Here is an 11097-nt window from a genome sequence, read left to right on the forward strand (position 1 = left end):
ATACAGTATCTTTCCTCTAACCCTCAATACAGATCGCATACAGTATCTTTTCTAACCCTCAAATACAGATCACATACAGTATCTTTCCTCTAACCCTCAAAACAGATCACATACAGTATCTTTCCTCTAACCCTCGATACAGATCACATACAGTATCTTTCCTCTAACCCTCGATACAGATCACATACAGTATCTTTCCTCTAACCCTCGATACAGATCACATACAGTATCTTTCCTCTAACCTCGATACAGATCACATACAGTATCTTTCTCTCTAACCTCGAGACGGATCACATACAGTATCTTTCCTCTAACCCTCGATACGGATCACATACAGTATCTTTCCTCTAACCCTCATAACACGGATCACATACAGTATCTTTCCTCTAACCCTCGATACGGATCACATACAGTATCTTTCCTCTAACCCTCGATACGGATCACATACAGTATCTTTCCTCTAACCCTCGATACGGATCACATACAGTATCTTTCCTCTAACCCTCGATACGGATCACATACAGTATCTTTCCTCTAACCCTCGATACGGATCACATACAGTATCTTTCCTCTAACCCTCGATACGGATCACATACAGTATCTTTCCTCTAACCCTCAATACAGATCACATACAGTATCTTTCCTCTAACCCTCAATACAGATCACATATAGTATCTTTCCTCTAACCCTCAATACAGATCACATATAGTATCTTTCCTCTAACCCTCAATACAGATCACATATAGTATCTTTCCTCTAACCCTCAATACAGATCACATATAATGTGTTTCAGGTTGTGTATTAGATATTTAATACAGCGTAGGTTACGTATGTATTATATTACAAAGTGTAATATACTACAGTCTCATTTCTACAGAAATACATTTACACTGTATTTCTATATATTATGTAATTCTTTCCTTCTATAATATTTGTTGTTTTTTAAACTGGCAACACTATTACGTATTTGTTGAATAAAACCTTGTGTACAAGGATAAGTTGTACGATTTAATAGAACTCCTGTCTATTGAGGACTGCATAACAATTTAAAACTGTGTCTGGAGGCCTGGCTTACAAATACCATTATACATTTTAACAGAAGATTAACACTTGCTGACAAAGAAATGTTACACAAAATGAAAAACTTCTTGATTTGCAAGCATAACTAAACGTAACTTAATCTATGGTACTTATTTAGGGGAATTCTTTTGTTTAACCGATATTTATAAACAATTAACCAATATGTAGTAAAGACTGCCATGTATTTCAATCAAACAACTGATGGATACTAAAGACTGCTACACATCTTAATAAATGATGTCTAAGAAAGACCTGCTGTACATTTTTAATGAACAACTAATACCTACCACATACTGCTAGAGATTTTAAATCAGTAAGTCTTGTCTTTCAAATACTGCAATTACATTTTCACAAAATAGCACTTCTCTATAAAGAATTATTACTTTCTATCAAGATAATAAACATGAAGGTCTGCTACAAACCATAAGGAGAGCTAGAAACATATTCAGTTTGGCATCAGTATTTCAATCTGCTTCCAAACACTGATCTAGTACAAGTTAGATTCACAATATTTGTTAACACTGTAGAACTACAGTAGGAAACCGCCAATTATCGGCACTAGTTAGTTACGTGGTGATTACGTAGCTCGATGCCTACTTCCACACAGATGACATCGGAGACCACATTGATGACAAGCTCAGAAGGAAGATAGAACCACAGACATGGAACAAGGAATGAGAGAAGTGCTAGTCCAATCCATCTTTGATGACATTGGTCATCAGATGTATTGCATGAACAAGTATGTTCACCAACTTCTCTGTCTGCATCAGATACACGCAGTGGTACAGCATCCACTGGGCACAAGACATACAAGTGGAAGCATTGATGCATGTTAACACTGGGTCAAAGCATACTCACAGCTATGCTGATAGTTCTTTTTCCTCAAACATTTCCTGACAATAACGCACTGGGATTGTTCAGTGAAAGACTGTCATTGAGATTCTCCTTTATGGTAATTCTTGGTGTTCTTAGTTGGCAACAAGGTAGGTTGTCTACCAGAGAACTGAGGTTTCTTGTAGCTACATACAGATACATGGTCTTGTTTGTTTGGTTTTAACAGATCCATGATAGGGTAGGAGTATTCATGATCTAATCGAGATGGTTTATCCCTGGCACACTGTACGTAAGAATAAGGTTCTCTGGAAAGGACTTCAATCTTGTCAATATTGTGAGTCCCTGGATCAGTACTGGTTCTTTCCCTGTTTATTATTTCTTCTCCTGGACTCCTTGCACTTCCTAAGCCTCCATTTGACGTTCCCATCCCATTGGTGTTGCTAGGTCCTGCAGGTATATGCAAGGAACGTGCAAAATGCATGCAATGGAGATGATGATAGTTGGCATGAGGATGAGGGTATGGTGATGAGGTTGAGAGTAAATCACCCTGTGTACTAGGATTTGTTGAGGTTGAGAGTAAATCACCCTGTGTACTAGGATTTGTAGATGATGGCTGGACAGGTCCACCAATACTGCCGCTTGTGGTGCTGGAGCCCGAAGAAGATAGAGAATCCATGGGCAGTTCCAATGTCTAAAGATTTGTTATTCAAATTTAGGAACATAAGAGTTAACAGTTTTTAACATGGATCTCACTAAAAACTAACATTAGTGCCTAGTAGTAAAAGTACACACTTATGATATCCAGTTTAAAATTAGGATGAGTTGGCCACATTTATGTTATTAGAATGTCAAACATATCTGGCTCCTTTTCCTTTACTCTAAATATTCAATAAAATTGAATGTATTTAGTTCCTATTAGAAACAGTAAATGTACATTTCTTTTATTTTACTGATCTATATAATACTGAGTAGACCTCTATACACTATGTACCAGTGTTGAGTACTTTTCCATATATCATGCACCACTTTTACAAGATGTTTTACCCATAATATACCAATGTTAAGTAATTCTCCAGACACTGTGTACAAACATTAAGTAGCAAGAAATTCAGAAGTAAGAGAAAAGACAAAATCCTTACTTATGAATACACTATTTAAACATTGTTCTACCGCCTCATCCCAAAATATATATTTTGAGTAATGGTTAAAGTCATGTGGTTGAAATAATCTATGATAGTGAGTAAATTATAAGAACAAACAAACAGTATGTTAAAATGGTTGGTCTACTTAACTTATGATACCGTTTTCAAAAAACTGCTATATCATCCTTCAACCAATGAACAACATGACATTGTTGATATCTTGTTACTTACATACAGGAATGATATTGGTTTCTGGTTCTTAAAATATTTTCATGTTTGTAAATAATTTTTAAAATCCATGTAGCTGTTTAACCAATAATCAGATAATTTTGGTATTTTTTTTATAACAATGATTCTCATGTTTCAAGTTAATTATTTAAATCTAACTATAACCCTAAAAGCCTGTATTTCAATTATTTTGTTTTCTTAAGAGGTAACTGGGTCAGTCTCTCTTTAGTTTGCAGAATAAGTATTTATGTTCTAATAAATATACTGAATAATTATAAAAGCAAAATCATTCCTAGTATTTTAGTGTAATTCTAATAATCTATGTGTAAAAGCAAAGAAGATGTTATAACATATCAATCATATGACATTGTTATATCCAGTACCAGTCGGGCCTTTTTTCTTGTTAGAGTGGCTGGAATACAACGGAATATCGGTTGTAGATTATGTATGTATAACAACAACAACTTTTAGGTTACAGTTAGATGAAACAAATGAGTTGTAATTACACAGGCCTGTGAATTTAAATTTCATAAAGGTTTTGGTTTCAATAATGGATTTTGAATAATTCGTCTATGCAGATTTCAAAATATATTTTCTTTCATGCATTTTTTTTTACAAAGTGGCAATTGAAAACTTTACTCAAAACAAGATATTATATCATTCATCCCAATGAATACTTTATAATTATTATTGTGTTTGTATTTTTGTTAACAAACTGAAGAATAGGAAAAATTGATCTTAAATGAATATCAGCCCTCATTCATCCTGAACTTAAGTGAATATTGGCCCTCATTCATCCTGAATTTGTGTGTAAATTCAATGTCATTTTAGTCTCAAAATTACATGTTGAATCCTTTCTTTTATCTATTCATCTAAAGCATCTCATTGCAGTAATCAGCCATCTTGCTGATGTTCCACCTTCCCTGATGTCTTGATGAAATATTCCCCCTTTTTCTTTGCTGATGGGATAGAGATTTTCAGAAGAATTAGTCAATATGTGAGTGAAAGAAATAAATTTTCAAGCTCATATTACAACCTGACTCTTTGAATTTACTGAACAAGTTATTAACAGAAATTGTGTAAAAAGTTGTGGTTCACCAGATGTTTCAGGTTGACAATGATCCTTATCATTTCTATCGACATCAGGATCAGATTAAACTGTATCGAGAATCTCCAGTGAAGTATGTACAGGTACATCAGGCCCCTGAGCAAACAGGTCTTACAGCAAATTGAAGGTTCACATAAGAAGTATCCTTGTTATTTCAAGTGCTGTAGCCTTAAACGTTACACGAGCAAAAATAGTAGTCACCTCCATGATTTCTATGCTCACACCAGACCATTGGAATTCCAAAAAGCAAAGACTTTTTCTTACCTTTAGTCAATTGTCTCAAGTCATCAACACAAATAGTGCAAACATTGTGCAGAGCCCATGATTTGTGTTGGTTCCCAAATTTTATTCCAAAATATGCATTGTACACTTTTTGATGGATTCTGTAATGGTTTGCCTTTGTTGTTTTTTTTTACAAGTTTACCACAAATGTAACAGAATATAATGGTCATTTACACACACCCCATGTTGCTATAGCAAGCAACAAATACAAAATAGAGAGAAGGAAAAAGTCATGTTACATCATGAGGCCCATTAACTATTATATACTAGTGGTGTGTTTCTTATGGGTTCTAGAAAGATTGATCACTCTCATGTCAAAACTGGGTTTAAGAAACCTTCAGCTAGAGGATAACATATTAAACATACAAAAATGTGACCCAATTTCAATGAAAATGATTCATTTATGTAAAATTATATGGACATTTTGTGATAAATCGATACACAACAGAGAAAAATTGAGATTTTCTAATTCAGCATACAAGAATTATTGTAAAACATATAAAGTTTCAAGACAATAAAACCATTGCATTATTAACTAGTAGTTAACTCTGTATTTCAACTGACTTAAAAAAAAATACCCACAACTTACCATAAACACATCTTCATTACTGAGATCTGGACCACAGCAAAGACCAAAACCATGTACAACTTCAAGAAGAACCAAACTGTGTTATACTATTACACAAACATTACTGTTTCATAAAAACACCTTTACGTTCCATAAACACATTCATTACTATAGCCTTGTAAAATTATGATTTCTATACACAGTAATATTAATGTTCCACCACAAACACTAACATCATTACTAATGTTCAGATATTCCAGGTACAGTAACACAAGTCTTAAACTTCTTAGAAGCTATGAGCACATACACTGAATTACAATGTCAGGGTAAGTAACATGCCAAGTTTTACATGATGAAGAGTATTAGCTCAAAACATTATCCTTTTGAAAAAACAAAACAACTGACTATTGTTTGACCTATTCTTTAAATTTTGATATATTTGTGATGAAGGGTTAACTACATATTTCTTTTTATAAAATAAATTTCTTTAACTCAATGTAACACAAGACACTTTATCTCTAATGTCCTGAAAGTTATGTAAAAAAGATTTTGATATAAACAAGAGTCAAGTTTCATTCATATGCAGGAGATTAATTTTATTACAAAAAGTTCTTTTTAAATAATATATTGGGATAAAACTTGTCCAACCTGTTGACAGTAATATGCATATTAAATTGACCAAGTAGTTAAAGTCATGGTAACCAAAGCACAAAACCTAGGCTAAATTTTATAAAATGCACAACTTAGAATAAAATCAAACTACTGATAGCATTAGTTATGAAGTTCTCAATGGAACATCACCAAAAAAGGCCTTACAAACCAGATCATTTTTGAAAGCCTTATATTAGTTGCCTAGGCAGTCTGTTCATTGTTAAAATTTTTTAGTTATTTGCCATAAAACAAAGCATTACTTGCCATTATATATCAAATTTAACCTAAGTTATGGAGCAAGATAAAACTTTCAAAATTTTTTATCATATACCAATGTATGTATTTTAATCACAACTTCAAAAGCAAGTGATGCACTGTATTTATACATACTCAAAGTGGAAATGGTATACTTACCAAACCAAGCAAAAGAGGGCAGTAGTAGTGAGCAAGAAAAATAAAATAAATCATTTAAGGTTTCTTAGTCTATGAAAGAAAGCAATATTATAAAATGTATTTCTTCAGTAATAATTAGAACACGTTAATGTATGTCCTAAAGTTGGAAATGTGTTTTAAACCAAAGTACCCTATGTAATAGTACAGTTTATATTGTTTACTATTAGTCAGTTAGTGGGACACAAAATTTATTACCATTTATCTTTGATTTGATTTACAAAATAGGACAAATTTCTTGAAAAACAAAAAATTCTAAGTTTGAACAGAAAGAGAATAATGAAAAATCTTCAACAAATTATATGAAAACCAGTGTTATCACCAACTTCACAAAGCTGACATGACCAACAGTCGGGCCATTACTTAAAAAATGTAGTTTGTTTGACAGAAGTAAAGAAGGAAGAATATTCCAGAATAAAACTGGTTCTTACTGTGCTTCTGTTGAAATCCCCCCTTCCAGGACAAGTAGGTTTTAATATAGTTTTCATTATATCTACTATGTGTCATAAAAATATACACATTTACATTAAAATGATATATACCATGGATTAGTTTTAGTTTGCTGTCTAACAACACAAAAGGTTCATATGTTATAATCTTCTTATATTGAAACATATTTCTAATAGGTACTTACCTCATCTCACATAAATAACTATTCTCATTCAGTGCTGCCCTCTATATGTGAACTTTTGTTTTCACATGCTAGAAGTCTTGGACTCCCACACACCTTACAATTGACTAGAATCAAACATACATGACAAGAGAAAACAATATATATTATGTGCACTCTAATTCTACTTTAGATTGTCAATTCACTTGACATACAACTGACTTGAATCTATGTGTTTACTTCAGTAATAATTCACACTTCAACCTGTTCATCTACACTAACATAACACACACACACACCATCAAGAACTTCCACTGCCATTTTCACTCCCTTGTCAAAGACTCTGGCATCAGCTGCAGTCTGAAAGGCCAAACCAAACCTGTTGTCTCCTGTTCTCCAGTGGTGAAAGGTTGGCATGACTTTGTTATATTGAAAGTCCTTCCTGATAATACAGCTGAGGACAACCTAAAAAACCATGTTACAGTTTGCAACTGAACTGTTGAGAGTTAAGGGTTCTTAACAAGTGAAGCTAATAGCACTACACAATTACACTGGAGTGGCAACATTTGTAAACATTTTAAATTTAGAATGATACCAGAGATAAAGGTAAACACTTTCATGACTGATGTTGCTGTTACTTTGTGAGATGTAAATTTCATTAAAACCTTCTACTAAAAGTACGTAAAATAAGTAAGCTACTTACTGATTGGTCGCATATCCTTTCACCGTAGATGAAATATTCATGCTCAGACTTATCTTCTGTGGGGAGAAGTCGTTTACATACAGAAACATTGCTGAGCCCGCCACCGCCCATAGGAAACCATCCACCTTGAATATCATCTCTGGTCATGACCTGGGCACGGACACGGACCAGGTAGTTCTCACTATCAAACAGGGTGAAAAAATTTTTATTCATGATGAGTTTTTAACTTTCAAAATTAATTTTACTTTACTATGTTTTAAAATCCAATCCCCTTATCAAACATCACTAAAAAATTTATAAACAAATGATAGGAAAATAACTTTTATAAGGAAAAATTGTACTCATGGTGGAATATATGACACATTCTGACAGAACATTGGCCTGTCTTCTTCAGGTCTGATCAGTTAAGCACTATGAGGTTTATACAAAGAGGTGAATTCCAAATACCTGCTTTAACATATCATCAAAATGAAACAGGTCACAAAATACTGTTTAGAAACTACAGAAATCAAAGCAAACAATCTTTCACTAAACCATGATAATGGCCTTAGAAACAGCAACTGTACTTGACAAGGTCTATTCACTTGACCTATACCTATATCCTGTTACTATTTATGTCTATAATGATATACCTACCTTGTTTTACTCAGTGTTGACCACACCTGAAGAAGACAGATTGATGTTCTGTCAACTCATGTAGTATATTCTACTATCAATAAAACTTTTCCTCAAGTTTATAAATCATTGCTTGTCTACCTATTTTTATATATTAATGTTTATCCTTTATAATTGAGTAATGTTCATAATTACTGTTGCAAAAGTAAATCTTAAATGTCAGAATGTCTACAATTACTTCCATAGAATGTAGATGTACTTTATCCATCAAGTTTGTTTAGAGAATGCTGGGCACTAGAAACCAATATATCATTTTACTACATTAAAAGGTTTATAAAGCTTACATCTGAAACATTAAAGCATAACAACTGACATAATAAGGTACACTTTGTAATAATTTCATAATTTGCATTTCTATACCAGAAATATAACTTTAAATTGTGATAATTTAATTTTTCATTATAATTTTTTTTTTTCTTATATATATGCAAAGTAAATATTTATGCACAGTTAGAAGCCTAGAAATTTAACCAATGGTTAAAATAGATTTTTTAACAATTTCAATAGCCACATTATTTTTTATTTGAAAAACATTAGGTAGTTCAACTGTTTCAAACTTCCAGTTAAAGCTAGAAACAGAAGTAATTTATATTTTAAAATACAAACACATTTGAGGAAATTTTAAGTAACTAATATTGGGTATAGCTTAACAAATATACAATGAAAGTAATGGAAGATTTTATGCAATTTTGATTACTTTATATAATTTTGAGTGACTCAACATTTTGTTTATATCCAGTGAACCTGCTTTGTTCTTGTAAAGTTACATTTAAACAGTTAATATTCACTGAACATATTCCTAATGTATTATAGCAGGTGAGTGAAGTACAGTGTTTTAAGGACAAATTATAAGACAAAAAAAAAAGAAAAGAAATTCAAGCTAATTATTCCAAACTGAAATTATAAACTATGTTGAAGAAATTAAGCATTAATAAACAGGTTGAACCTATAGTTAGATCAGGGTTATTACATATAAAGGATACCACAACAGGTTGAACCTAGAATGAAATCAGAGTTGTTATTCATAGAGATACTTAAACATGTTGAACCTATAGTGAGATCAGGTTGTTAAAACAAAAAACACTAAAACAGGTTAAACCCACAGGGAGATCAGGGTTGCTAAAACAAGAATGCTAAAACAGATTAAACACAGAGTGAGATCAGGGTTGTTAAAACAAGGACACTAAAATAAGTTAAACCCACAGTGAGATCAGGGTTGTTACAAACAAGGATACTACAACAGATTAAACCTGAAATGAAATCACAGTTCTTACAAACAAGGATACTAAAACAGGTTAAACTTGAAATGAAATTAGAGTTGTTAAAAACATGGACACTAAAATAAGTTAAACCCACAGTCATATCAGGGTTGTTAAAACAAGGATACTAAAACAGGTTAAACCTGGAATGAAATCAGTTGTGAACAACAGACACTAAAACAGGTTCAACCCACAATAAGATCAGGGTTGTTAAAAAACAAGGACACTAAAACAGGTTAAAACCAGAGTGAGATCAGGGTTGTTACAAACAAGGATACCAAAACAGGTTAAACCCACAATGAGAAAAGGGTTGTTACAAACAAGGATACCAAAACAGATTAAACCCACAGTGAGAAAAGGGTTGTTACAAACAAGGATACAAAAACAGGTTGAATACACACAGTCAGATCAGGGTTGCTTACAAACATGACACTAAAAAACAGGTTAAACCCACAGTGAGATCAGGATTGTCAAAAACAAGGACACTAAAACAGGTTAAAAAAAAACCAGAGTGAGATCAGGGTTGTTACAAACAAGGACATTAAAACAGGTTAAACCCACAGGAGAGATCAGGATTGTTAAAACAAGGACACTAAAACAGGTTAAAAAAAAACCAGAGTGAGATCAGGGTTGTTAAAAACATGGATACTAAAATAGGTTAAGCCCACAGTCAGATCAGGATTGTTACAAACAAGGATACTAAAACAGGTTAAACCTGGAATGAAATCAGTTGTTAACAACAGACACTAAAAAAGGTTCAACCCACAATAAGATCAGGGTTGTTACAAATAAAAAAATACTAAAACAGGTTAAACCCACAGTGAGAAAGGGTTGTTACAAACAAGGATACAAAACAGGTTGCATACACAGTCAGATCAGGGTTATTACAAACATGACACTAAAACAGGTTAAACACACAGATCAGGGTTGTTACAAACAAGGATACTAGAACAGGTTAAACCTGGAATGAAATCAGAGTTGTTACAAACAAGGATACTAAAATAGGCTAAAACTGAAATGAAATGAAAGTTGTTAAAAAACAAGGACACTAAAACAGGTTGAACCCACAGTGAGATCAGGGTTGTTACAAACAAAAATACTAAAACAGGTTAAACCTGAAATGAAATCAGAGTTGTTACAAAAAAGGACACTAAAACAGGTTAAACCTAGAATGAAATCAGAGTTGTTAAAAACAAGGACACTAAAACAGGTTAAACCTCAAATGAAATCAGGGTTGTTAAAAACAAGGACACTAAAACACGTTGAACCCACAGTCAGATAAGGGTTGTTAAAACAAGAACGCTAAAACAGATAACATACAGAGTGAGATCAGGGTTGTTAAAACAAGGACACTAAAATAGGTTAAACCTGAAATGAAATCAGAGTTGCTAAAAATAAAGATACTAAAACACATTAAACCCACAGTGAGATCAGGGTTATTACAAACATGACACAAAAACAGGTTAAACACACAGTCAGATCAGGGTTGTTACAAACAAGGATACTA

At 32.8% G+C, this 11097-nt stretch overlaps 1 pseudogene across 1 annotated transcript; it reads right to left on the bottom strand.

The window, feature by feature from the left end:
* Positions 1 to 371: 371 nt before the first annotated feature.
* LOC143257745 (sprouty-related, EVH1 domain-containing protein 2-like) lies at positions 372 to 7869 on the bottom strand (annotated as a pseudogene). The gene is made up of 4 exons (XR_013031992.1): positions 7657 to 7869; positions 7253 to 7418; positions 5264 to 5322; positions 372 to 2605 (listed from the first exon to the last, which is right to left on the bottom strand). The product of XR_013031992.1 is annotated as a sprouty-related, EVH1 domain-containing protein 2-like (transcript).
* Between the last annotated feature and the right edge of the window lie 3228 nt (positions 7870 to 11097).

Source organism: Tachypleus tridentatus, chromosome 7, assembly GCF_004210375.1.
Source record: "Tachypleus tridentatus isolate NWPU-2018 chromosome 7, ASM421037v1, whole genome shotgun sequence".
NCBI lineage: Eukaryota > Metazoa > Arthropoda > Merostomata > Xiphosura > Limulidae > Tachypleus > Tachypleus tridentatus.